Here is a 27381-nt window from a genome sequence, read left to right as displayed (position 1 = left end):
GTCCCCCATACAAATCTATTTTCACAGCCATGAGTTCAGATAATGTTAATAAGCTTCTCAACACTTGTTTTAAAAATCCCAAATTTTTGATCATGGGATTTAAGACTGTCCATTATTGGTCCTTGTTATAATTTTTAAGTGCATCGCTTATTATCGTCTACCTCACCTCATACAATGTTTTGTCCCATCATACTTTCTCATTTTATCTCCAATGCATCCTGTAAAAGTTCTCCTCTGAAACTCTTGTTAAAAATTTTTGCTGCTACTTCAAAATTTGGGAGTTTATTGCATCTGTCTTTGACAGTTGAAATCTTAGACGTACTACATGTTCATAACCCCCACATGTTTTACTAGATCTCACAATGAGAATGAGTCCCTCCCTCCTCCATCCTCGAGGTGACTAGAGGACTTTCTGCCTCTGTGATAACAGTTACTGCAACTTGCGGGCCTATTCCTGTAACTATAGAAGTTCTTTAATTCAGGACTTTATAAAGATGGCAAGAAGGTAACACAAAATGAATTTACACCATGTCGTTTTGTTTACATCTCTCTGTCCCTCTAGAATGTGAAATTTCTAAAGAACAAGGACCACCTTTGTGTCCTCCAAAGCACCTGGAAAAATGCCTTATGCAAAGTATTTGTTAAATCAATTCTAAAATGAAACTAATAGCAGGGCCTTCTTAATTTTTAAAATTTTATTATAAACTGAAAATGTATAATTATATATTTATGGGGTAGAAAGTGATGTTAACATTTATGAATACAGTATGAAATAATTGAGCTAATTAACATACCCAACACCTCAATAACAACAGCAATAACAACTTTGAAGCTTTAAATATGACTGATACTTGTAGCCGTGTTTCTTTGTAGTTCCCATGAAGTTAGGAATTTGGGGGTCCATTTTAGATACTATAGGCCTGTTAGTTTTGAAGGGAAACTTTGTTGCTATTTCTGGTCTTTTTTTTTTTCTAAAGCATAGATGTTATTTATGGTTTCTCCCCTTTAGGATCATATGGACTGACAAGTATACATTCTAATGAAACCAAAGGTACTTAAACTGTAAGCAATTTACATTATTTATATATAAGTTTAGACATATTAATACACTTCCATACATTCATTAACAAACATATGTTTTCAGAATAACATTACACAAGTAGAAAATCCTGTTTGACTACTTTAAACTTCATATGGAACCAAAAAAGAGCCCGCATAACCAAGATAATCCCGAGCAAGAAGAACAAAGCTGGAGGCATCACGCTACCTGACTTCAAACTATACTACAAGGCTACACTAACCAAAACAGCATGGTACTTGTACCAAAACAGATATATAGACCAGTGGAGGAGAACAGAGGCCTCAGAAATAACACCACACATCTACAACCATCTGATCTTTGACAAACTTGACACAAACAAGCAATGGGGAAAAGATTCCCTATTTAATAAATGGTATTGAGAAAACTGGCTAGCCATACGCAAAAAAAATGGAAACGGGACCCCTTCCTTACACCTTGTACAAAAATCAACTCAAGACGGATCAAAGACTTAAATGTAAGACCTAGGACCATAAAAATCCTAGAAGAAAACCTAGGCAATACCATTCAGGACATAGGCATGGGCAAAGACTTCGGTCTAAAACACCAAAAGCAATGGCAACAAAGGCCAAAATTGACAAATAGGATCTAATTAAACTAAAGAGCTTCTGCACAACAAAAGAAACTATCATCAGAGTGAACAGACAGCCTACAGAATGGGAGAAAATTTTTGCAATCTATCCATCTGACAAAGGGCTAATATCCAGAATTTTCAAAGAACTTAAACAAATTTACAAGAAAGAAACAAACAACCCCATAAAAAGTGGGCAAAGGATTTGAACAGACACTTCTCAAAAGAAGACATTTATGCAGCCAACAGACATGTGAAAAAATGCTCATCATCACTGGTCGTCAGAGAAATGCAAATCAAAACCACAATTTGATACCATCTCACACCAGTTAGAATGGCAATCATTAAAAAGTTGGGAAACAGATGCTGGAGAGGTTGTGGAAAAATAGGAATGCTTTTACACCGTTGGTGGGAGTGTAAATTAGTTCAACCATTGTGGAAGACAGTGTGGTGATTCCTCAAGGATCTAGAACTAGAAATACCATTTGACCCAGCAATCCCATCACTGGGTATATACCCAAAGGATTATAAATCATTCTACTATAAAGACACATGCACATGTATGTTTATTGCAGCACTGTTCACAATGGGAAAGACTTGGAACCAACCCAAATATCCCTCAATGATAGAGTGGATAAAGAAAATGTGGCACATATATACTATGGAATACTATGCAGGAATAAAAAAGGATGAGTTCATGTCCTTTGCAGGGACATGGATGAAGTTGGAAACCATCATTCTCAGCAAACTAACACAGGAACAGAAAACCAAAAACCGCATGTTCTCACTCATAAGTGGGAGTTGAACAATGAGAACACATGGACATAGGGAAGGGAACATCACACACCGGGGCCTGTTGGGGTGTAGGGGTTGGGGGAGGGATAACATTAGGAGATATACCTAATGTAGGTGACAGGTTGATGGGTGCAACAAACCACCATGGCATCTGTATATCTGTGTAACACAACTGCATGTTCTGCACATGTACCCCAGAACTTAAAGTATAATAATAATAAAAAAGAAAATACTGTTTGAAAATTTACTGTACTTTATAACCAGACGAGGAGTTTTTAATCAATCTTGAAAGATTTTTCACTTCTTCATTTTAGTATAAGAAGTTGGACGGGTCTACTTAGTCCATACATAGCCGTGGGCCTATTCCTGTAACTGTAGAAATTCTTTATTTCATAACTTTATAAAGATGGCAGGGAGGTAAAATAAAATGAATTTATGCCATGTACTGAGACTACAGAAGATATGATATATAGTTTACTTAATAAGCACTAACATATAAATGTAACCAGCACAAACTCCATAGTATAGTTTTTCTATTTTATTTCTAATACTCTGTATTAAAGAAGAGGTGAATATTCTAAGCCTGCTGTGGCCAAGGTAAGTGTGTATGTGTCCTGTTTCTTTTATTGTCACTGAAGTTGTGGCATGCCAGAACTGGCTTGTGTAGCCCCCAAGGGACACATGTTAAATGTTCAGGAATTTTGCATGTCAGTTGTTAAAACACTGGTAGCTTGAAATTGGCCCTAGTGTAAGTATTCACACAATGGATGTTGGCAAATGCTGCAAATTAGAGATCATGTCTACCTTTTCAACCAGGAAACTGGTTTATCAGTATTCCACTGATCGTAATAGTTCTGGGTACTCTTATGTTTGTTTCATGCTATTCTTGTTCCAGACTTGTCTGAGCACTGGCTTACCTTGAAGATCTTGCCATTTTTCAGTGTAATTATCCTCTTGGGTCCAGGGTTTCCCCAAAATGCTGGGTGTCCAAGAAGCCCCTTCTTGCTTATATGTGACTTTGGGAAGTTGTCAGTTGCTACTCAACTAGTATTAAGCAAAGTCTGGCAGATCTGATGTGCTTTGTTATTGCAGCTTAGTCAACCAAGGAAATGTTAGTCTGAACAGTATAATCTAACTGAAGCTGATTCAGACTAAGTTTTCTGAGGCTTTGGCAAAAGAGCAATTTTTCTGACAGTGGTCCTTACCAGGACTCTTGTTATAAATTAATGATTTATTCTTCTTTATTTGACCTACCTTGCCTCCATCCTCATCCAAACTTTTTTCTCTTCTTACAGCCTTAAACGAAGAGAGGAAATGTTCTTTTCTTATATTTGTAGTTGAGGAACAGTTCATAATGTCATTGAATGTTCTTTCTAATATTTAGCTCTTTCCCAATGCAGTTTGCTGAATGTTCCTTATCTGAGAATTATCTCTCTAAATCTGCAACAGACACTTCAAGTCCCAGCTTCCTGAATACCTCACCCATCAGTGTTTAGCCACTATTCCACTAAAACTTACTGATAGTGAGATATAGCACATGGGGTAATTGGAACTGGGAGTCTGGAATAGTTAGGTCCTTTGGTCTTCACCATGGGCCAGGGTCCTCCCACCACCTCAGCCTCTGGGATCAGAAAGAGCTGTCAGAGAGAACACTTGTTCTTAGTTATGGGAAGGGGTGAGAGAGTATTTACCCTTCAAAAGCATTCTGACCTGAATCCTCAACCCTAGCCATACTGTGGTAGAGAGCGTGGATCACTCTGCTGCCCTGGGTTTGGGTGAAATGGTCCATTTAATTCAGTAGTCCCCAACCTTTTTGCCACCGGGGACTGGTTTCCTAGAAGACAATTTTTTCATGGACTGGGTCGGGGGATGGTTTTGGGATAATTCAAGTGCATTATGTTTATTGTGTGCTTTATATTATTAATTCATTATAATATATAATGAAATAATTATACAACTCGCCATCATATAGAATCAGTGGGAGCCTTGAGGTCATTTTCCTGCAACTAGATGGTCCTATCTAGAAGTGACAGGAGACAGTGACAGATCATCAGGCATTAGATTGTCATAAGGTGCATGTAACCTAGATCCCTCACATGCACAGTTTACAATAGGGTTTGTGTTCCTAGGCGAATCTAATGCCGCTGCCTCTGACAGGAGGCAGAGCTCAGGCAGTAATGAAAGTGATGGAGAGCAGCTGTAAATACAGATGAAGCTTTGCTTGCTTGCCCGCTGCTCACTTCCATGGCCTGAGGGGTTGGGGACCCCTGGTTTAATTGATGTTTACATCATACTCCTGCTTTTAGGGAATTGGGTAACCTGTGTCTTCCTTCTTGCCCAGCATGGGGGTCTGAGACAGGGAGGTCACATATTTGGAGGGCACTGATTATCTCTCTGGGCACTACTGAGTTTAAGTTAGTCTTGTTACCCCATTAAAGAGACAGAATCTTCATCGATCTGCTTTTCTACCAGAAGGATAGGTATATCATGTTCTCAGATGTGATAAACCTGTACACGTCTATGAAATCTGAGAATAACACAGAAAGTTATTGGAGAGAACGTAACCGACAGTGAGCTCTGCCTTCCTTCCCCAGTTTTGCTCATTGTTTCTCGGACATTCTCCTCCTTCATTATCATTTTGCATTTATTGGTATATATGGGAGCTTTCATTTTAAAACCAGAAGAGGAAGAAATTCGGATGGGATGGAGAAAGTAGATAGAATGGATAAAAAATGTAGAGAATGATATTTTGTCTAATATTGTCTGACCCTTTATAATGGGTATGAACTTCTCTAGTTAACATATAAGAACAGGAAATGGATGGATTTTTATTTCATGAGAGCCTTAGACTAAATCTTGCAAAGACAATTGCTGACAAAGACGAACTCTTTCTTACAACCTTACAGAGACTCTGGACTGTTGAGAAGGCAGCAAATCATAACGACCTATTAGAGATAATGTATCGGGCTGTGTGATATTAAGGAGGTCATGTGAAAATGGCTTCAGCGTGGTGTAGAGGATGTACCATATATCAAGAGACATGAATCCTGAACCCATATATACTCATATTTTTAACTTGCAATTCAGAAACCTTCAGTTTCTGAATGAGAAATCTGTACTTTCCTTTTTCTCACCTTCCCACTCAGCTTTTCTCAGTCCTCAGGGTCTACTTAAAAGGCCTAGTGACTACAGTGGTTAATCCTACAAATTTTTTTTTTTAATAGAAAAAGGTGTTTACGAAAAAAATCAATTTTGCTATTTAAAACTTAATTATGCTCAGTACAAATATATTTTAAAATCTAAAAAGAGTGAAATTTTCCAATTTGAAGTGCTTATATGTTTGGGAATATGGGTGAAAACACACTGATTAAGATAAATGAATCTAAGATTCATACCCTTTTCTTGCAGAATTCTTACTGACTTCTTGTGTAGAGCTCTGTTTCTTGGTTCTTTACTCCCAGAAAACAGAAAGACATTTTAAAGAACATTATTATAGGGCAGAAGCCTTTTTTTCTTCTATAGCTAGAGGGGTTATATTATAAATTAAAATGGATCTCTTTTTAGTAGATTTTACATGCTGTTATCATCCTTTACAAACTCGGCACCTGGAGACTGATGTACAAATATATTAAATTAGAAGATTATCACTTTAATAAAAAGTTTCCACCAAGTTATTTATAGTGGCTGGTGTGGTATATCACCCAGAACCTTCCTCAGAGATCATTTCCCCAACTGTCAAAAGAGTTGTCAGGCACTGCTTATAACTAATTCCATCCCCAAGGAATGCTCTCAGCCAAAGGGATTTGCCTCCCCCGTGTTTATGCTTTCTTCCCTGGGGTAGCTCATGTATATTTACTGACTCATGTAGGTAATCAAATGCCTGGTTCCCTTGTGTTGTCTGGGGACAAGTAAGAACCACTATGGTTTTCGTGGTCTCCATGGAATTGGCCAAGCCTTGTGTGACAACAGCTTTGCAGTTCTGTTTCTTTCTCTCTTCAGTCCTGTTACCTCACTCCTGTCCAGGTGTTAATCCCAAGCATGTTAACATTCTTTCATTCAAATCTGTGTTTAAGATTCTGCTCACCAGAAATGAAACCTGACCTAAGACAGTTGGTACAAGGAGTTGTTTGGCCCAAGGAAACAGATCCTAAAGGAGATTTGGAAGCTTGGTCATCTCCTGCCCATTACGGGTGGGAGATGAAGTGCTGACATTCCCTTGTGTGCTGTAGCAGGGCAGTTGTTAAAATGTTCATTAGTGGTAACTAGGATAACCCATCAGTAAAAAGGAAGGCCCTGATGAATACAATAACTCAGATACTTGCTAGGCTCAGAAAAAGCCAGTAAATACAGGACAATGAAATTGGGTGGCGGCTGCTGCTGAAAGCTATCAATTTACTCGGGAAAGACAAAGAAAAGCTGATGTGATTAATCACCAGGTTAAAGCAAAATGTGAAAGCCAGAATATTCTCCTTGGCTGAATTAGAAGAGACTCTCATTTCTTATAGTCAAATATAAAAAGCTGAGGGTCAGACCCAGGACTTAATTTAAAAGACAGAGAAGACTCTAGAGAAGATTGAATTATCAACCTCAGCAAATCTGCTATGCCAGAGTCAGGGTCCTGATTGAGAAGGGGTACAGCCCGAAGGCTTGAGATGAGGAAAACCGGGTCAATGCACTTGAAAAATTTTAATCTATATATTCCTCTGTATTATTTATGTCTTCAAAACTGGTCGACTCTTTCGTACTAAAGGTCAGTCCTTCCCTTTTCCTTGCAAACAGTGCAGGCCTCTGTCTCGTAAGACAATATACAACCCAGTCACTTAGGATCCACTCTGCCTCTAGTCTTGATGAAAGACTAAAAGGGATAAGTCGCCGTATAGTCTAGCCAGATATGTGCTGGGCCTACAAAGGGAGAAAAAAGGATAATGTGCTAAAGGAACTACAGGACTTAGCTAACAAGTACTGGCAAGAGCCATGTATGTATGGCTCATGGCAAGCATTGTGTCATGATACAGGTAATATGCCCTGCAAGGATGACAGAGGATAGAACTAACATCCTGCTAGGTGGGCTCTTCAAAGTTGAAAGTAAGTGATGGCTTTCACCAAGTGAGATACAAATGCCAAAATTAAGATGGCAGAGAGTGGAAGAAAGGATCAAAATACTCAAAGAAGTTGGCCTACAAGAGTTGATAGACCACATAGGGCTTGAAAACTTACCTATGAGTATATCCTGCAAGAATCTGCGTGGAAAACATTTTGTTGTCCACAGCAATAAGGTGAGAAAGACACATATTGTTGTGAAGGTCAGTGGTGACTCTCTGAGGACCAGGACCGACGGTAGAAGATATTGTTGTGTAATACAGAAAAGACGGCAGATTAGACATTGACATCCAGTACCTGAAGCATCCCTTATAAAATGGGAAATATAGAATCCTGAAATAGGTGGCAGTGCAGCAAAGTCACAGGAGCAGCCAGGGGCAGCTGACTCTCAGAGATATGTCGATATTTAATAGAACATGACAGGCCTAGGGGAAAAAAAAGCTGGACAGCTGACAAGGATATTGCTCATTTGTAAAAATCAAAGGAAGTTAAGGAGGGATTATTAGAAGGTCGAGGTTTGCTATCTCCCATGAAATATTACAGTCGTGTACCCCAGTTTCATGATCTGAGCCAGTTTTCAGTTCCAGAACCCACTGACTAAAAAGACTGGTTCCCCAGGAGGGAGGACTTTGCGAAACCAAGCAAGCATTTTGTGATGTAACAATTCCCAGTTTTTACTCAGATGGCCTTACATCATTTATCGTGAATAACCATAAACTGAGGAAAGGGTAATACTCAGATATTTACAAAACAGTGGGGCATTGGAGGTTCCAATGATATTGTTACACAGGTACCTGCAATTTCACCATAGTCCCCCAGTTAAGCAGGAGCATATATAGGCAGGTAATAAATGGAGTCCTGGGTACACTGATTACATGCACCCACTAGACATTTCTCTCATCGCCAAATGCATACTTAGAATGCAAAGACTACATTTAATTCCACTGGCCTGTGGAATAAGAGCTATTGGAATGGAAAATGTTAAGTAGAAGCCTCTGAAACTGTTTCTGAACCTGGCCAAGACAGTAAACCAAGAAAATTTTGCATAAAATTTGCTTAAAGTCAAAAAAGATGCAGGAATGATGGTTCCCATCATTCCCCCAATTTAATTTGGTAGCCTTGCTTCAGCAACAAAAAACTCAGATGAATTCTGGAGGATGACAGTGACCTACTACAAACTCAACCAAGTAGTAGCCGCAATTGTAGGAGCTATGCCAGATGTAATAAACTTTTAAAGGAAGACAGAATCAGAAATAGCACCATGCCAAACCAACCTGAAGCATGGGACAAAAGAAAAACTTAATGCCAATATTGTCCTTAACAATTTTAATATTTTGCTCATCATGGATTTTTTGTACTAATTTAACTTTTAAAAATATTTACCTTGTAATATTTATCTTGATTACTGATTTTTTGATGTTCTCTCAAAGTTTTGTATCTGATGCAAGTGTCTTACTCACTACATATTAGTCCCGGCTCTGTATATCATGGTTCCAGGAACTTGGTAAACAGTCACTGTTTTGTTGAATGCATTATTTCCCATCCCTAAAAATATGGCTAACCAGAAAAAGTGAATATTCACATGTGATGGACACATATATACATTTGCAGTGCTATCCTAGGGATATGTTGATTCTTCTACCCTATGTCATACATGTAGTCTAAAGAAAACTAAACTGTTCAAACATATAATATTACATTGGTCTACTATTTTAATGGCATTGTATTGAGTGGACTATATGAGGTAGAAATATGTATGTTGGTGGCCTTGTTAAGACACATGTAGTCCAGAGGATGGGAAATTATGGCATTCCCTATAAACTCTATGAAGCTTCAGGGACATGCTATATCAATAAGCTGTATGGTCTGGTATATGCCAGATCATCTCCACAGTAAAGGAGGGTTTGTGTGTCTTTCGTCTCCCACCACTAAGAAGGAAACATGATTCCTGGTAAACAAGTAACATGGAAAACCAATATCTTTGAGTTGGACACAGAGTAAGAAGGGACTCTTCAGGAAGTTCTGGTTTTGACACAAGTAGCCATGCCACATAGACCTCTTGTTTGAAGACAACAAAGCAGACTGTATAATATTAGAGATGTCTGTGGTAGGCAAAAATCACCATGGGGAGTTATGGCATGACCCAAATGGAGAACTGTAATGTGGACTCTTTAGTATTCTGGAGCAAGGCTGTGCCATCTGCAACGAAAAATCATGTTCTATTAGACAAACAGCCAGGGCATGCTAGGGGTCTTGATAGAGATAGGCCACCTGAATGGACATCGAGTAACCATGCAGAGCTAGATTCTGCCAAACTAATCTAGTCATAGGTTGCTGAGGCCCAGTAGCAATTAATCATGCCAGCATCAGGCATGAACAGGGCCAGAGGGCACAAGGAAGCAACACAAGCAGGTGGCTCAGACTCCATGTCATCTACCATTGTCGCCTTGGCACATCTCCCTTAGCACTTAACATTCACCTGCTGGGTATGGGAAATTTGTTATGAATAGCTGATGGAGGAAGAAAAAGGCTAAGCTTAAGTTATAGATGGATTGGCTTAGTATGCGAGACAGACATAAATGTACTGTGCTACAGATCAACACAGGGGTGAGCCTGAAGAGAGAGGTGAGGAGAAATCTTCCCAATGGGTATAACTTTGAGGAGTACATATGCGGGAGAAAAGTGGCCTGAGGTTAGAATACATATGGGCTCACGAACAGTGATGGATGAGTCAGACCATTAATCAGGAGTTTGGAAGAATGATTTTAGGATTGGAAAAAATATTTTTGAGGACAAGGTATATAGATGGGCATATAGGAGTAGGCATGAAGTACAAAACAACAACAAACAAAACAAAATGTGTAATGCATGATAATTCTCCCCATGGATTATCCATCACATAAGAAGCACTAAGCAATCAAGTATACAGGCTGGTTGGGAACATCCAGGCTCTGTCATCAGTCACCCGGTTTTGGTAAAATGGAACCATAAATGGAATACCCATGGGAGGCAGATATGTTGTTCATAAATGGGATCAATAGCATGGGCTCCTATTCAGTAACTGATCTAGTGACTGCTGCTCCCAATGTACAAACTGACAGCAACAGTGCACGATGCAGAGACCTTTCCTCATGGAGACCAGCAAGTTATTTGGTAGGAAAGTGATTCGATCAAACCCTTAATATACTAGAAAGGGGAGCAATTTATCTTGACTTCTATTGACACATACTCCATATTTGTGGATTTACCTTGTCTACAGGACCATATTCAGCCCCACTATTTAAGGGCTTATAGATTATTTGTTTCATCAACATAGAATTCCCTTTGACATTGTTTTGAATCAAGGGACACACTTTATGGCACACAGAGTGTGACTGTTGACATATGTCTACTTGGTCATTGGGCTTTTCATAAACTGTACCACCCAAACTTTTGCAGCCTGGCTGCTTATTCAAAAAGGATTCATGCATCTCAAAATAAAGGAATGGTATCATATAACCTTCTCCCAATAACCCATTTGAGGAATTTGTGTTTCTCATCCCCACAGCTTTTGACTTTGTGGGTCTAGAGGTCCAGATTCTCAATGGGAGAATCCTTCCACTAGGCCATGCAGCAAGTGTCCCATTATACTTTAAGCTGTGGCCACTGCCTAGGCGTTTTGGAGTTCTTTTACCAAGAGACTAGCAAGTGTGAAAAGAGTTACTCACGTGGTAGGGAAATTGATGTACATCACCAAGGAGACATAAAATTGGTCGCTATACAATGGGTGCAGTAGGGATGGATGTATTTCAGATCCAGGAGATACAATAGATAATCTCTTGGTTATCTCTTGTCCAATTGTGAGAACAAATGGGCAACTGCATCAGCTGCTGTCTGAGCAAGCACAGGACTAGAGACTCTTTCACCTCAGGGACGAGGGGCTAGGTCACCAAGTAAGCCACTCTTCTTTTTCTGAGACAGAGTCTCACTCTGAAGCTGGAGTGCAGTGGCGCAATCTCGGCTTAGCGCAACCTCCAACTCCCGGGTTCAAGTGATTCTCTTGCCTTAGTCTCCTGAGAAGCTGGGATTACAGGCTCATACCACCACTCCTGGCTTTTTTTTTTTTTTTTTTTGGACTTTTAATGGAGACCGGGTTTCGCCACGTTGGCCAGTCTGGTCTCAAACTCTTGACCTCCGGTGATCTGCCCGCCTTGGCCTCCCAAAGTGCTGGGATTACAGGCGTAGAGTAAGTCACTTTTGTCAGCAAAAATGAATCTGGAATGAGTAGGAAAGGAGGGAAACAGTATCAGCTGTGGCCTCCTGACTAGTTGTAGCAGCAGGAGCTGTAGTTCCTTTCACTAACCTTACTAAGTTTTGTTAGAAAAAGAAACAAGCTTGAAACCTGGAGGAGCTGTTCTCAGATGAAGTTTATTTACTACCTAAGTAAGTAGATCCAAGTCGCACAAAGAGTGGTCAATAGTGAATCCTATGTTGCATTACTCTGATTTTTCTTTAGGATCGAAACTTTTATTACCCCAGCTGCCAGGAAGCTTTGGCTGCTGAAGACCTACAGAGGAATCTTTCCCAAAAACGTGCCCTCAGTTTGAGTCCACTGACGGGTTGATATGGAAGTAAAAAGCCTAGTATCCTTGCTTTAACTGGGGACAACTCTGAAGGGGCACCAAAGCTCTATAGCACCCCATTGGACTGTCTGAGTCTTTGCTGCAACTGCCGCTGCTTCCTGTGCTCAACCTGACTCCCCTCAGACACTGACGGATGTTGTTCTGGGAGCACTCCCCACTACACTTCCTGCATGCGAATCTCAGATGCTCAAAGTCTGTTGTCTGGAGAAGCTGACCTAGACAGGATTCCTTCAAATCACCAGGATTCGTTTAATGTAAGTAACTTTAAAGGAGTTTTGCACCAAAATGTTAAAAAGTAAATCTGTTGCATAACCATGTTTTTCTCTCTGTATATTTTCTTATTTTAGTTGCTTCTTCATTACTTTTAATTTCTGTTTCTCTTTATTTTCTTTTTGCCAACTTCAGTTAATATCATGGAAAAAATAAAGGTTAGGAAGATTGTTTTTTTTTTCTTGGCCTTACTATGAACCAATCCTCTGAACTTGGATGAATTAAGTTTTTCTGGGTAAGAGTTGATTCATTTGTTAATTGAGGGGATTATACCAGGCGACTGATCTTTAAAACATCTTGCAACTGTGAAAATTAAGTATTTTCCCTTCGTCAGTCTTTTGTATTTGAAATCACATTGCAATTTGGGTCATAGAATTGCTGAAAGTGGAGGAAGACTAATGAAGAAATCTAAAATCTTAAATCTTACAGGATAAGGTCCTAGTCATTCTAAAAATAGGTGCAAGTTTCATGAACACGGTTTGATAATGCTGAGATGATGCTAATGAGACAGAGAAGCTTCCCCATAGCAGATGACTTGCAACAAACAGACCTTGTAACACTGATGCAAATAATTCATTACATTCTTCAAGCATCTGCAGTATTTGTGACTTAAGAATTTGTAGACATGATTGCATTCATGATTCCTTCATTCAGCAATTATTCATTGAGTGCCTATTTTGTGCCCAGACTATACTAGGCCCTGGGGATATAGAGATTAATAAGATAAGATCCCAGTTCTTCAACAGCTCACTCTAGTGGGAAAAACAGGCATATACACAAATATTACAGTGCATAAGATCTGCTATAATAGAGGGTAAGCAGAATGTTGCTGATGGATTTTGTAATGATCTTATGCGGACAGGATACTTTTCTTCTATGAGGATTTACTGTCAATCAGTTTGAGTGTGTCTGCATTTTAATAAAGGCGATCTGATCACTCTATCCTAAGTCAGCAAGGCACCCCCTTAAAACCAATTGTCTTTATTCACATCAGCTCTGCAGCTCTACTGGGACATCATAAGTCCCTTCTTTTTATAGCAGACCTTCTCCAACTTCTATTTTAGCTTAAATATCACACAAACAATTCTTTCTGAGGACAAGCAAGGGAAAGGCCACTAATTGAAAATAGCATTTCTTAGACTAGAATTACGATTCCAGGCTGCATACCTCAAAGTGGCGAAGGGAAAGGTTGCAGAAGTAAAAGGAAAGAGAGAACTATGGAAAAAGAAAGACTATAAAGAAAACGAGGGATTATTTTATGACTAGAGATAAGTAATGTGTCGTATAAGTTGTCAGTTTACACAACACCCGCATTTTCTCCTTCCTCTTTTTAACCAATGCACAATGTTGTGCTCACTGATAGCTAAAAAGCAGAAGTTTCCTGAAGTCAATAGTTTTTTCTACCATTTCCTAAATTCTGACCTCACTGGTGAGCTCCTGCTAATGACTTGAACTGGTGGTAACTGATAGGTCTGTATCCCTGTAAAAAAGAAGGAACTTCTGGCAAACTGAGGAGTGCCTTTGAGAAGGAGGGAAGGGAGCTCATCCTAGACCATAGGGTAATAGAGGTGCATGTGTCTCCGGGTAGCAAAAAAACATGCTATGTCTTCTGAACAGGGACAATTTTATGAGTTAAACCTGATGCAAAAATGTAATTAAAATTAATTCATGTTTTGAAACATTTATTAATGGACTACTCAACTGATTTTATAATATTGTTTGGCACCTCAAATAGTGACATTCAGTAATTTTTTTCATATCTAAAAATATTTCTAAAAATTAAAAATAATATATATCATGTAAAGTCAACTTAAAATATTTTATATGAATTATCTGAATATAAAAATTAAATTATGCAGAATAGTTGTTCTCATTATATACTCATACACTTTATTCCATTTCTGTCTCTAATCCTGAGTAATTGGCATTTTTCTGAAAATACATTTTAATTGACTTATTATTAATTACTTTAAAAATCTCCTATAGTCATAAATTCAAGTGATCTTTCTATATACTGTAATACATTCAATTGAGGAAATACTCTTCCTACAGGTACTGAAGTACACGCAAGTTTAGAGAGCATTCTGCTAACTGGAGCTTATTACCAATTCTAATTCTTTCCATTTTGAAATTTATAATTTTTCAGAACAAATATTTTCACAGGCTGTCTTTCTGCCTCCATTCAAAAACCTTTTTTTTTTTCAAAATATATTTTTAACGATAGGATGTGTCAAATTAAGTTTCCACTATTTATAATTCATCTAAGTGTTTTGTCAAATTCACATCTATAATACCCTAGGCAATCTGAATTTTATTCCACTTTGTTCAGCATGTAAATTTTTAAATTAAAAAATAGCACCTCCATCAAAAACTCATTTTCATGAATTGATGTATCGCAAATCACAAAACAAAATTTTAAAAATTAAATTGAGTTCACTATTTGTATTCTCTTAATGTGTTCAGTTCCTCCTTTGCTTTTGTGGAATACATTTGAATGGCTTTCTCCTTGTAAGCTTTTGTTCAATCATTACAGTTTGCTAAAACTTCAAAATTGGAGATTATTGGTGAGCCACTTATTGAATAATTGGATTAAGATTTGCCAGTTGACCCTGAAGGAAATACAACTAAAATTTAGAAGTCCCACTGATATGGTTTAGATTTATGTCCCTGCCCAAATCTTATTTCAAATTGTAATACCTAATGCTGGAGGAGGGGCCTGGTGGGAGGTGACTGGATCATGGGGGCAAATTCCCCCTTCCTGGTTTTGTGATAGTGAGTTCTCATGAAATCTGGTTGTTTAAAAGTGTGTGGCACCTCCTGCCACCTCTTTTCCTCCGGCTTAGGCCATGTAAGATGTGCCTGCTTCTCCTTTGCCTTCTGCCATAATTGTGACTTTCTTGAGGTTCCCCCAGCCATGCTTACTGCACATTCTGTGGAACTGTCAGCTAATTAAATCTCTAATCTTTATAAGTTAACCACTTTCAGGTTTTTCTTTATAGCAGTGTGGGAATGGACTAAAACACTGTATAAAAGCATTTAATGCCATTGCAAGAAAACTAGAATGAATTACAAAGTAGTTGTTCAAATGTTCAAACATTCTAAAATCTGATTGATGCTAGCCAGCAGAGAGAACCTTCAACCTCTTCTAAGTTCACTTCCACATCATAAGTTCCTTTGTTTAGCTCAATTTTTTGTCCTTAATAAATTATGCTCTCCCCAAATTGGAATTCACATAATTCTAAAACCAATAAGTGAATCTCTAATTTTGCACTTTTTAAAGGAATTTATAATAACATTAAAACAATGCAGTATTTTAATCTTTAACTGAATAAACTTCCAAAGTTCCCCAATAGCTCCCCGCTCCTTCATGTTAGAATCTGTGACTTACAATTAATGCCAAGAGAAAAAGGAAGAACTTCTCAGTTCTAGTCTACGATAGTCACTTCTGGTATCCTTAGAATCCGTCTAGGCATGGCTCTACCTACATGCCTTGTGTGTGTGAATCCCAGGACACAGCTAGAGACAGCTAGTGGTGCACTGGAGTCAGAGCCTACCAGCTTGTTAGGAATGATTGTGAGCATCTCTTCCCAATTCCACATTCAGTGACTTTAATTTGGTAGCTTGAAATTGTTCATGGTAGAAATATTTACATGCAGAAATTAACAAATGCTACAAGTCGTATTTCCCAACCTCACTCCTCTAAACATTTACCAGCACTCTACTGTAGGAAGCACACAGCCTTCCTGGCACAGCATGTAGCTATTCCTGTCTGAGGATTCCCATTTGAAAATGGCTCTGCAATAGAGTGGCTCATGGTAAGAGCAAACCACAAAGCCATGTTTGGCTCGGACAATCTTGTGCTAGAGCCCTGTTCTGTTTAGCATTTGAACCTGAAATATGCACTTTTGTAATAACAGATGGAATACAAATAATACAATTAATGGTGGCATTAAAATGAATCAGCATGGGTTTGGTAGAACTCCACTGTCTACTTCCAGCTTCTGCCATGATTTTGCCTACTAGTATATAAAATATATGCTGAGGTCAGGATTTTCTCTTAACATACAGGGAAATAAAAAAGATGACCTTACAACTCCCAATCCTATTTTTCAGACCCCTCTCACACACAATATAATTTTTATTTCTCTTTCAGCTACAGTGTGTTAAGTGCTTGCCAATGATAAAGTGAAATGTGCTCATACGTGAGCAGGCTTAGGTTCAGCCACCTTCATCTGGTTTGGATGGTGGGAAAAGTTCCACACTGCCGCCCCTGCTGGACACTTAGTGAAAGTTCCACACTGCTGCCCCTGCTGGACACTTAGTGTAATAGAGTCCCATGTAACCAATGAGCGATTCAGGTAGGAAGTGAATCAGAATGCAGTGAGTGCCCCTGTATCTTATTTCTTAGAAATTATCCCAGTAAAAAAAAAATACATATTTTGCAGCTTCACCAAAATGGAGCTTTTCAAAGGGCTAAAACTCAGCTTTTAAGTGATTGGGAGCCAGCAGTGTTTGCCATCATAATTAAGTGTTATGTGTATAATTTATAATTGTTCTATTATATAGCCAAATATTTTCATATCCTACTAGGTTTTGGGGGATGAGCTCAAAGTAATATTTTCATCAAGTACACACTAGTCACTGTGACCCTAACTTCAGCTAAATAGATAGTAATTAATTAAAATTTATGTAGAATATCTAAAGAATAATCAGGTATTTAAAAATAAAGTGAAAACAAAGGTACATTGGTTTTCTATAACTGTTGTAACAAATTACCACAAATTTAGTGGCTTAAAACAATATAGATGTATTCTTTTACAGTTTTATAGGTTGGAAGATCTGACAAGGGCTAAAATCAAGGTGTCAGCAGGGCTGTGTTACTTCCCAGAGGCTCTAGGAGAAAAATAATTATCTCGCTTTTTCCAGCTTCTAGAGACTTCTTGCATTTCTTGGCTCATGGTCCCCTTCCTCCAGCTTCAAAGCTAGCAAGGTTGCGTCTCTCTGGACATTCCTTCATAGTTACATCTCCCCTTTCTGACCACACCTTAAAAAGATAATCTAATTTTAAGGATCCATTTTAAGGACACACCTGAGTAATCCAGGACAATCTTGTCATGCCATGGTCCTTATTAATCACATTGTGAAACGCCCTGTCAGATAACATAGTCACAGGTTCCTGTGATTAGGCTGTGAATGTCTTTGAGGGGGCTGTCATTCTGTCTACCACACAAGCAATATGGTCTCAGCAAAGAATATATAAAGTCCCCCAAAAAGGCTGCAGAGCTCAATCTTCTGTCACTGCTCTGAAAAGATAGATAAAAAATTACCTAAATTTGGAATAACTTTTAGAAACAGCAGTCAAAAATGTGGGTGTCAGTGTTTTTTTTTTGTTTGTTTGTTTTTTAATTTTCCTGCATGTATCAGCTACTCCTTTCCCATATAATATCCAGATGAGATACTAGCCCCACACAAGATCAAATACTGGATAATTTCTTCATTACTATAATTCCTTGAAACTTTTGTTCATGGTGGCCAGATATCTATTGTTTGGTTAGGAATTAATTCTGTAATTGTTTTAAAAAAAGAGTTTGCTGTCCAAGGCGACACATGTGGCTCAGGTGCATTTCAACAGCTCTGCTGTTAGTTTCTCTAATTAGAGCCAGGGTTCTGGATGCACATGTATTTTTTTTTTTTTTTTCCTAAAGGCTTCATGCCCACTTAATTAAATGAAAGAAATAATCACAGAATGGAGCTCCTTTCGATCTTGGCCAAATACTGTGTAAATTTTAATCCAAAGTTTACTTCAAAGATAAATATAAAGAGAGATATATATGTGATACAATTTTATTTTAAATTTTAATAATAAACTTTGGCAAAATTTAAAGTCAAATAGATATGATTGACCATTTACATATAAATACATATTTTTGATTAGTATTCATACATAAATAAACATGAATCTCCACAAATTAAGGCATATGCAATTTTAGAAAAAAGTTTCTCAAGGGCAAAACTTCTTAAAATTGTCTTATATAATCATTAGTAAGAAAGCAAAGAATATTTTAAAAATAGAAGTTAATCAACACAACTGAACATAAGGGAATAATCCCTGATATGGATGTGAGAAATGCAGAAAATTGAGTGAATTCATGAAGGGAAAACAATCTATAAAAGTATGAGATAAATTCAGTTGAACATACTAATCAATTTTACTCTCTGAAGACGTAATTCTGATATCACCATCTTGAAATATCTAGAGCAAAAGGCTTTTGAAATTATAAACTTCCAATAAAAATAAAAATAAAAGAGATACAAAAATGGTCATTTAAAATTAAAATTTAATATGTATTTGTTACTTATAAATAGCTTATTTTTTATTTTGAAAATTCTATATCCTCATATTAGTTTTTAAGGGCTGCTGTAACAAATTACTACAAACTGGGTTGCTTAAAACAACAGAAATTCATTCTTCCACAATTCTGGGTGCTAAAAGTCAGAAATCAAGGTATAGGCCAAGCTCACTTTGAAACTTCTACGGAAGAATGCTTCCTTGCCTCTTCTATTTTCTAGTAGCCTAGATTTTCCTTGGCTTGTGGCAGCAAAACTCCAGTCTCTTCTTGTCTCCACATGGTCACGCTCGCTCTGTCTCTCTCTGTTTCCTTTTATAGGGATACTTATCATATGAGATTAAGGGTTAACCCTACTACAGTGTGACATCATCTTAACTAATTACATCTGCAATGATCCTATTTCCAATTAAGGTCACATTCTAAGGTACTGGAACTTACCAACATATCTTTCTTAGAGGGACACAATTCAACCCCATCAATATCCCATTATATAAAAATACTGGTTCTCTTACAAGGCTAAAGGAAATGAAATTGGTGTGGATGTTTCTATCTCATTTTTTAGTAGAACAAGAATTAGTCTAAATTACTACGTGTTCATACTGGCTCAATAATTCAGTTTTTTCCTAATTATTTTAAAATTATTTGGATATGGTGTCAGGGAACTGATAAAACTGAATATATTTTATAGCTTGTGTTAAGATTAACATGTACTATTTAGTCAATAATGGAATGAAGATATTGATAATATGGGCTAGATTCTAGACTTTATTTTCTGTTCTCAAATCCCAATTCTGAATAAGCAACTATCATCTCTCTTAGTGTACTTGCATAAGAAATTAAACTAATAGGGTTGGGTGTGGTGGCTCACGGCTATAATCCTAGCACTTTGGGAGGCTGAGGCAGGAAGATTGCTTGAGGCCAGGAGTTCGAGACCAACCTGGTTAACATAGAGAGACCCTGTCTCTATTAACAACAAAAAAAGAAGAAATTAAAGTAATAGGCAGGTTTTTAGTGCCATCCAATCTGCTTCACAAACCTGATGATACACTAAATTTTATGAAAATTACATATGTGCATGTGGTTGTCTCACATATTTTATGGAACAAGGCGGAGTATGAGTGAGTGAATAAAATGCATATACATGTGGAAAAGTCATCTTTCTTAAGCAATGAATAAGGTATGACAGATTTCTATTAGAGAAAACTAGACCAATATGTGACTATTATTCTGTTTTGTTTTGTTTTTTTGAAACTCACACATACAGCAATACACTGAATTAAAAACTTGTCTATAAGGAAACATTCTAAGTAGTCACCAACCAAAGTTTATAGAGAGTTTCAGAGAAAAAAAAAGCCCATTTATTTTTCTTTTCTCATCCAGGGCGTTTTATAGTATGGTGGAAATAATTGATTTGTGGGTTTATTTTATTATTGTTTTTTAAGAGATGGCTCTGTCACCCAGCCTGGAGTGCAGTGGCACAATCATAGCTCATTGCAGCCTGGAACCCTGGGCTCAAGGGATCCTTCCACTTCAGCCTCCCAAGTCTCTGGGAGTACAGGTGTGTGCCACTGCACTGGCGAATTTCTACAAATTTTGTGCAGAGATGGAGTCTCATCATGTTATCCAGGCTGGTCTTAAACTCCTGGCTTCAAGATATCCTCCCTTCTCGGGCCTCAAAAAGTACTGGGATTGTAAGTGTGAGCCACTGCACCTGGCGTTATCATTTAAATTGTATACTTTTCTACTAATTTATAAAATATATTTTTCTTTAAGCTGCTACAAATAAATACATTAAATAAGTAAATAGGCTCCCTAACTCATTGTTAAATGAGTTAGGCTCCCTAACCTATTATGAAATAAATCATAGGCCCAGTATGGTTCCAAGGATTATATGACAAGATAGGAACCCTAGCACCCAGTCTCCTTAGGCACACTATACAACTATGTTTTTCTGAGGTATTACCACTTACCAAGGGTACTGTGATAGTGTGGTACGTGGTCAGAATGAAACATACATTCTGGTTTGCCTGGTACAAACCAGTGAACACCTGTTATGTTCACTTCTGCAGCACTTGTCCTGAATTGCTTATTTTGTAATGAGGCATGAATTACAAATAAACGCATGAAAATAAACCAGAATAAGTTTGGTAGACTTTCATGTTATAATTCCACCTTCTGCCAAAGTCTTGTAATCTAGGGCACGAATCTCATAAATAGCAATTAAAGTTCTCTTTTAACATGGGACTAAATTTAAAAAAAAACGAGATAACCAGCAATAACTCATTACTATTTCCTGATTCCTCCCAGATACAGTGCATAGTCTTTTTCAAGGAGAATATGCCAGTGTTTTGACTGATGCTAAAATAAAATGCACTTAGAGTTAAAAGGCCAGTTAACTCTTTTGACAATGGATGGTGGTAGGAAAAGAATTCCACACTACTGCAGTAATGATGAATAGATTTAGATATTTTTTCCTCATCAAAATATCAGGATGTCACATAGAAACTCATGGGCATACTAAATCAACTTTGCATTTCCATTTCAGCAAGAAAATATTTTGAAAACTGGGACTTGTTTTTTCCATTAGCAGGAAAGGGATACTTTTTAAGGTAAAAACTCACAGCATGATCCACTTGGTTATGCCTAATTTTGTCAGTGAGTTTCAATCATCTAACAAAACATGAAGAAACAAAAGGACCATATAAAATGGCATACAATGACATATCAGCAGAATTTGAAACAATCCAACAGCATGAGGGACCCCCAAGGGAGAAGAAAGCTATTTGGCTGCTTGACTAATTATATGCACTAATAGATTTCCATTGGGCCCTCTGGTTTTTAAGAGTTCATTTAATTGCTGGATCAAATTAGATGTATTTCCAGGCTCTTCTCATGGCCGGGGCATATAGGCAGAAATAGAGTAAAATCAGGATTCAGAAAACTTGAATTCAGACTTTTCCACTTTCCAGTATCCTTTGAATATTCTGATTCTCACTTTCATTATCAATAAAATGGAGATAGTAATAATTTAACCCCCAAAACTGATTTAAGGATAACTCTAAGAAAGATAATTATTATCTGTAAATAATTATACAAATACAAATATTACTATTAATCTGAATTGACTTGAACTGTCCAGCAATTCTTCACGGCAATAGCATCACGTTTAATTTACTCCCTTAACATGTAAATAAGTTTCTTTCCCTAACAGATCACAAAAAAAGTTTGTTTTCCTTTAAAAATACAAACAAATTTTCCTACTATTTTTTTAACCTAGTCCTTAAAAAGGTTTTGTTTCGTAGATAATGCTTAATATATACAATCAGATTTGCTGCCTGGGAATTCTGAGTCAGTAAACATCTTGTGTTTAACTTCTACAACCAAACTTATTGAAGAATCACCACTAATAAAACTTGATCGCTAACCTCATTTGGTCCTGTTATCTAAATCACCCCAGCTTTAGCTGTGATGTGAATAAATGTCATTTGATTGTATGTGATTTTTATGTGAAGATGTTAACATTCATTTAATTGCATTTTTCTGTTTCTCCTCTAGTAAAGAAATTTTTTTCGAGGCAGGACTATGACATCTTGTCATTTCTTTTGATGTGACTATCCCTTAAATCTCAATATACTTTGAAAGATTGATAATCAGGAGAAATTCATATGAGAGATCTCTTTGCAAGTAGTATGCAACGATTGGATAACTTGCCTCATATTGAAATGGGATATAGTTCCCTTGGCTCCTTCATGGACTTGCAAAGGGGTTGGCTCATTTACTCAGCTTACAGCTGTCAACCCCTTGCAGGAGGGGGAGCACACAGGTGAGTGGGTGCAGAGGCCAGGATGAGAGATTCAGGGCAACTGGCAAGAGCAGAACATTTTGTGGGCCTGGTGGTAGCATCTAGGGGTTGCCATGACCCCTGGAGCCCCAGAGGGCATGTGTTAAGTGTGCCCTTTTAGCTTTGCCATCTGTACATGGCTTAAGTGTTAAACAGCTCAGTGGAGGGTCAGTGTGACAGCCTCTTGCACCTGCATCTGGCATCCAGGAAGAATCCAGTCACCGGGACGAATCGAAGGGTGGTATATGTGGAGGATTTTATTGAGCTGTGGAAGTGACTGTCAGCAGGATGGGGAGCTGGAAAGGGGATGGAGTGGGAAGGTGGTCTTCCCATGGAGTTAGACTGTACCTGGCTGACCTCTTCCCTGAGGTCAAGCCATTCCTCTGAAGTCAAGCTGCTCGTCTCTGATGCCTGGCTGCTCCTTCTCTTCTTTCCTTCCCTGCTGCTTGCCACTCTGCCGGTAGGGCCTGGGGCTTTTATGGGTACACAGTGGGGCAGGCCAGGATGGTTCTAGAAAAACAACATTCAGGTGGGAAAACAGCAATGCATGTTCTCACTTTGGGCCACGGGTCCAGGCTTGAGGGAGTGGCCCTCATTGGGGACTGCCCTCTTCTACACCTTATTTCTCTACCTCCTGTCCATATCAACATAGCATATAAGATCACTACATATTACTATATAAACTTGATTGGTAAAGAGATGATAAGTATGACAATATATAAATGAAGAGAGAATTAACCATAGATTTATGGTTATTAGTGTATTGAATTTATAATGGTGTTCCACATCTTCTTTTATGTATGTATTTTCCAGACTTATGGAAATTTATGATTAAGTGACACAGAATTTAAAATTAATTTCTTATAATTTTCTCAAAGTACCAATATGTGCCAGGTTTCATTAGCAAGGTAAAATGGAATTCAGGGACATCATTTTAAAAATGTAAATAATTGTTGTCTATTTACCTAGGTAAAAGCTTCATGAGCCACTTAATTTTTTCCCCAGTTGTACCTATGGCCTTTGTTAAAATGCTACTGTTCCAAATAAAAAAAAGATATATATTAATTATGAATTCCTCATGCAAATTTGTAACCTAGTATGACTCGTGAGCTCATAATGAACTACATTATTGGAAGGAGCATTTTGTTATGGAACACGGTTTTTACTTGCACTTATTTCTGTTCATTAAAAGAAGGAGAACATCATAATGAATAAAACATTTGTATTCCATTTATTACATCTACTACTAAGGTGCCAATACTGACCATAAATTGAACTCATGCTTTCCCACATCTATGCTGATATCCACTGAACAGTCATCTAAAAATTGAGAAATAAAAGGTTGTTTCCTGGAGGCTGTCAACATCTGTATATCTTTCAGTAACTAAACACTATTCACTTTAGAAAGCAGAGAAACATGAACAGATGGAGTTTGACCTTTTGTGGCATATGGATAAAATAAATCTAATTTACTTTGTGTTAAATATCATTCTGTAATTATAAAAAATGCACTTTTTTAGGAATGAAACTAGAAAGGATTTTTTAAAGGTATGGGAAATTATGTTGCCTTGAAGTCATACATTTGTGTAGAATAATAAGTACATATCCTAATATGTATGGTAATATCTCACTGACCTGATGCCGTGAGGAACTAAGTAATTATACCTTAGTATGTTTTCAAATTCTGAATTTTATCACTTTAAACACCATTTAAAAATATTACCTATACTTTAGAATTCTTTCTAACATATGTTATGTGCTTTTCAGCCTAGGGAAAAATATTGTATTACCTTTTATACTACCAAAAATTAAAAACAAACAACAAAATGAGTGATTGAAAATTTTGGGTTAGGGAGAATTTTCAATTCATCAAAAAATATAAGTAATATATAAAAATATAAATAATATATTGCAAAATAATTGAAGATTATTACTAAAATTACCATTCTTAACGTGAAAACTAAGTGTAATTAAAATGATCAAAATTGTTAGACTTCTCCTTAAGTTCGGTTAGAAAATATCAGCTAATTACAATGATGAAATTAGAAGGGTTGAGAAGAATAGCCAGTTATTTCTAAGTTTATTTTAATATTATCTCCACTGATTTTCCACGCTTGCAGTATCAGTGGAAAGATGGGTATTAGGGAAAGTTGGTATGAATAACAATGTTGGTAAAGGAAGGGTAGCAAGTAGTAATGGCAAATGCTCTCAAGTCTCTTAAAGAAATTTGAGACATTACACTCATAATTAATCAGTAATTACTTCACAAAGTCAATTTATAGTTAAAATCATCACCACTATCATCATCATCATCATCAACACTTAAGAGATGAGATAATTCATGTTAAGTGCCAATTAAATGGACTACAGGGGTTCTTGAAAAGCTTTTTGAATTAGGTGAGACTTAATTTGACCCATAAGTTAAAAAAGGACTTAGAGAAATAGAAAGGCAGCGTCTTTCATCTGAACACTGGTGTGAGCAATAATGCTAAAACGTGCACTTCTCTATTTGGGGGAATGTGTGCAGCTTATTTCTCATAAATAAAAAAGACTGTGCTGACTTAGAACTGAGTTGAGTAAAAACATTATATTTACATAGCTATTAATTCAGTGCCTCAATTTGCATATCATTTGTGCATGATTACCATACCTGTCAATCAATTCTGGACACAAACCAGTAAAGTGGCAGACATTCAGGCTTAAATTACAGGAAGAAGAAGAAAAAAACAAACAAACGTGGCTTTAAAATGCCTGTATACCTCTTCTTAGTGAGAGAGTATACAGATTTGGTTATAATTATGAATGAATCCTTTCGGTATTTTATGAGCAATAGAGTTATCAATCACATAATTTAAAATAAAACAACATCAGGCCAGCCGTGGTGGCTCACGCCTGTAATCCCAGCAATTTGGGAGGCCGAGGTGGGCAGATCACGTGAGATCAGGAGTTCCAGACCAGTCTGGCCAACGTGGTAAAACACCGTCTCTACTAAAAATACAAAAATTAGCCAACCATGGTGGCAGGTACCTGTATTCCTAGGTACTCAGGAGGCTGAGGCAGGAGAATCTCTTGAACCCGGGGAGGTGGAGGTTGCAGTGAGCCAAGATAGTGCCATTGCACTCCAGCCTGGGCGACAACAGCAGAACTCCTTCTCAAATATAAATAAATAAACAAATAAAAATAAAAAATAAAAATAAAACATCTTTCAATTAAATTTTAGATTGCAGTACAATCTACATAAAGTATGAGTTTTAGTGAGAAAAATTCTTCTTGGAGTCTAGGTAAGTACTCTGTTTTCTTTTTAAAGTATTTTATGTAATGATTTTTAAAATTACAGTATCATAGAGCTACTCATTTATGATTAATAGATTAATCATGATTAATAGGAAATTATTTATTGCTTAGTGGTAAAAAACTTGAGCTCTGGAGATGCACTTGGATCCAAATCTCAGTTCTTCTATTTATTCCTCTTTGAACTTGGTGAAATTTGTTTCCTCATTGATAAAATGAGGATGATAAAATTTGTTTCCTCATGAATAAAAAGAGGAGAGAGAATGAGAATTATTCCAACCCTGTCTAGCTCAAGTCCACAGAAACCAGGAGTAATTAGATATGTTTGCATTTAGTCCAGGGCAGTAAGCTTTATTTTCCTGTAAAGATATCAAACTTTCTTGAATGAATGAGAATAACCTGTCTTCAATTTTTTAAAGTTTTTTGAAACATTCTCTTTAGGTTTTTGTGTGTGTGTGTGTGTGTGTTTGTGAATTAACAGGTTAATGCTTTTAATGTACTTAGTACTGTGCCTGACTCCGTAAGTGCTCAGTGAATGTTAGCTGCAGATACCATTCATTCTTTACATCTTAATAGCACACTCTGTATATTATGTATATTTGCTATTAGCATAGTTGAAAGTATGGGACATACGAGAAATTTGGCACCATCCTAGATGTGCTACTAATTGATTGAATTAGTCACTAGCCTCCCTAGCCTTCAGTTCTAGCTTCCCCCCACAGATTCCTTCCAATACTTCTGAGGTTACTCCTAGCTCCCTTTCAGAATTCTTCTTGCACTAGTTGTGTTACAGGCTTAACCTTTAAACTTCTTTGCATTTTTAAAAATAAGATATTTGAAAATAGAGACTGTATTTGTTACTTAGGTCAGCACCTTTTTTTCTTACCTCTTTCAGTGAGGTTTGGTCAAACGTTTGCCAAACAATTAGATATGCATGTCATAAAACACCCAATTTTTTAAGTGTTTTGAAACATTGTTAAATGACTCTTAAGAAATGTTGCATATTTCCATCAGGGAAATGTAAACATGGACAATATTTTAAGTCTAATGGTTTTAGAAGCTTTTGTTCTTCTGAGAAAGCCCTTCACTAAGATGCAATAGACATTACAAAGGTGCTGTCTGAGATGCTAAGTACATTGTAGATGCTCTGGGCATCCATTTCCCCATCTTCACTATAAAGACGTTGAATTACATTAATGTGCATATCCACTTAACAGAAATTCAGTGTTATGTATAAAGAGTATCTATGTCTATGTATTTATGTACGTATGTGTGTGTATGTGGCCGATATACTGTACTAAAACAAGTCAAAAAAATAACCCTTACATCTGTACAAGAACAGATTTTCTTTTGTAGTTAGGTAAAAGAAGAAAGTTATTTATCATGCAATGATGCAACATTTGATTTATCAGGGCCTGAGTCAATAGGCAGGCCATAGTCTA

General features: G+C 37.2%; 2 long non-coding RNA genes across 5 annotated transcripts in view; one reads left to right on the top strand and one right to left on the bottom strand.

Annotated features, from left to right (window-relative positions):
* LOC135969434 (uncharacterized) overlaps nucleotides 1–27381 on the bottom strand; it is a 264944-nt gene that overhangs the window by 199883 nt on the left and 37680 nt on the right. Inside the window, exon 2 of one of the 2 annotated variants that reach the window (XR_012431768.1) lies at nucleotides 11659–11819. The exons of the other annotated variant lie outside the window; for it this stretch is intronic. This is a non-coding gene — a long non-coding RNA (uncharacterized lncRNA). Of the gene's footprint in view, nucleotides 1–11658; nucleotides 11820–27381 lie in introns of those variants that run through there. 2 annotated transcript variants of the gene reach the window in all.
* Nucleotides 12369–27381, top strand: part of LOC123571745 (uncharacterized) — a 53650-nt gene continuing 38637 nt past the window's right edge. For all 3 annotated transcript variants that reach the window (XR_012431771.1, XR_006695942.3, XR_012431769.1), the window contains exon 1: nucleotides 12369–12441. This is a non-coding gene — a long non-coding RNA (uncharacterized lncRNA). The remainder of the gene's footprint in view (nucleotides 12442–27381) is intronic.

Source organism: Macaca fascicularis, chromosome 2 (genome assembly GCF_037993035.2).
Source record: "Macaca fascicularis isolate 582-1 chromosome 2, T2T-MFA8v1.1".
Classification (NCBI taxonomy): domain Eukaryota; kingdom Metazoa; phylum Chordata; class Mammalia; order Primates; family Cercopithecidae; genus Macaca; species Macaca fascicularis.
This window is presented reverse-complemented; position numbering and strand designations above follow the sequence as displayed.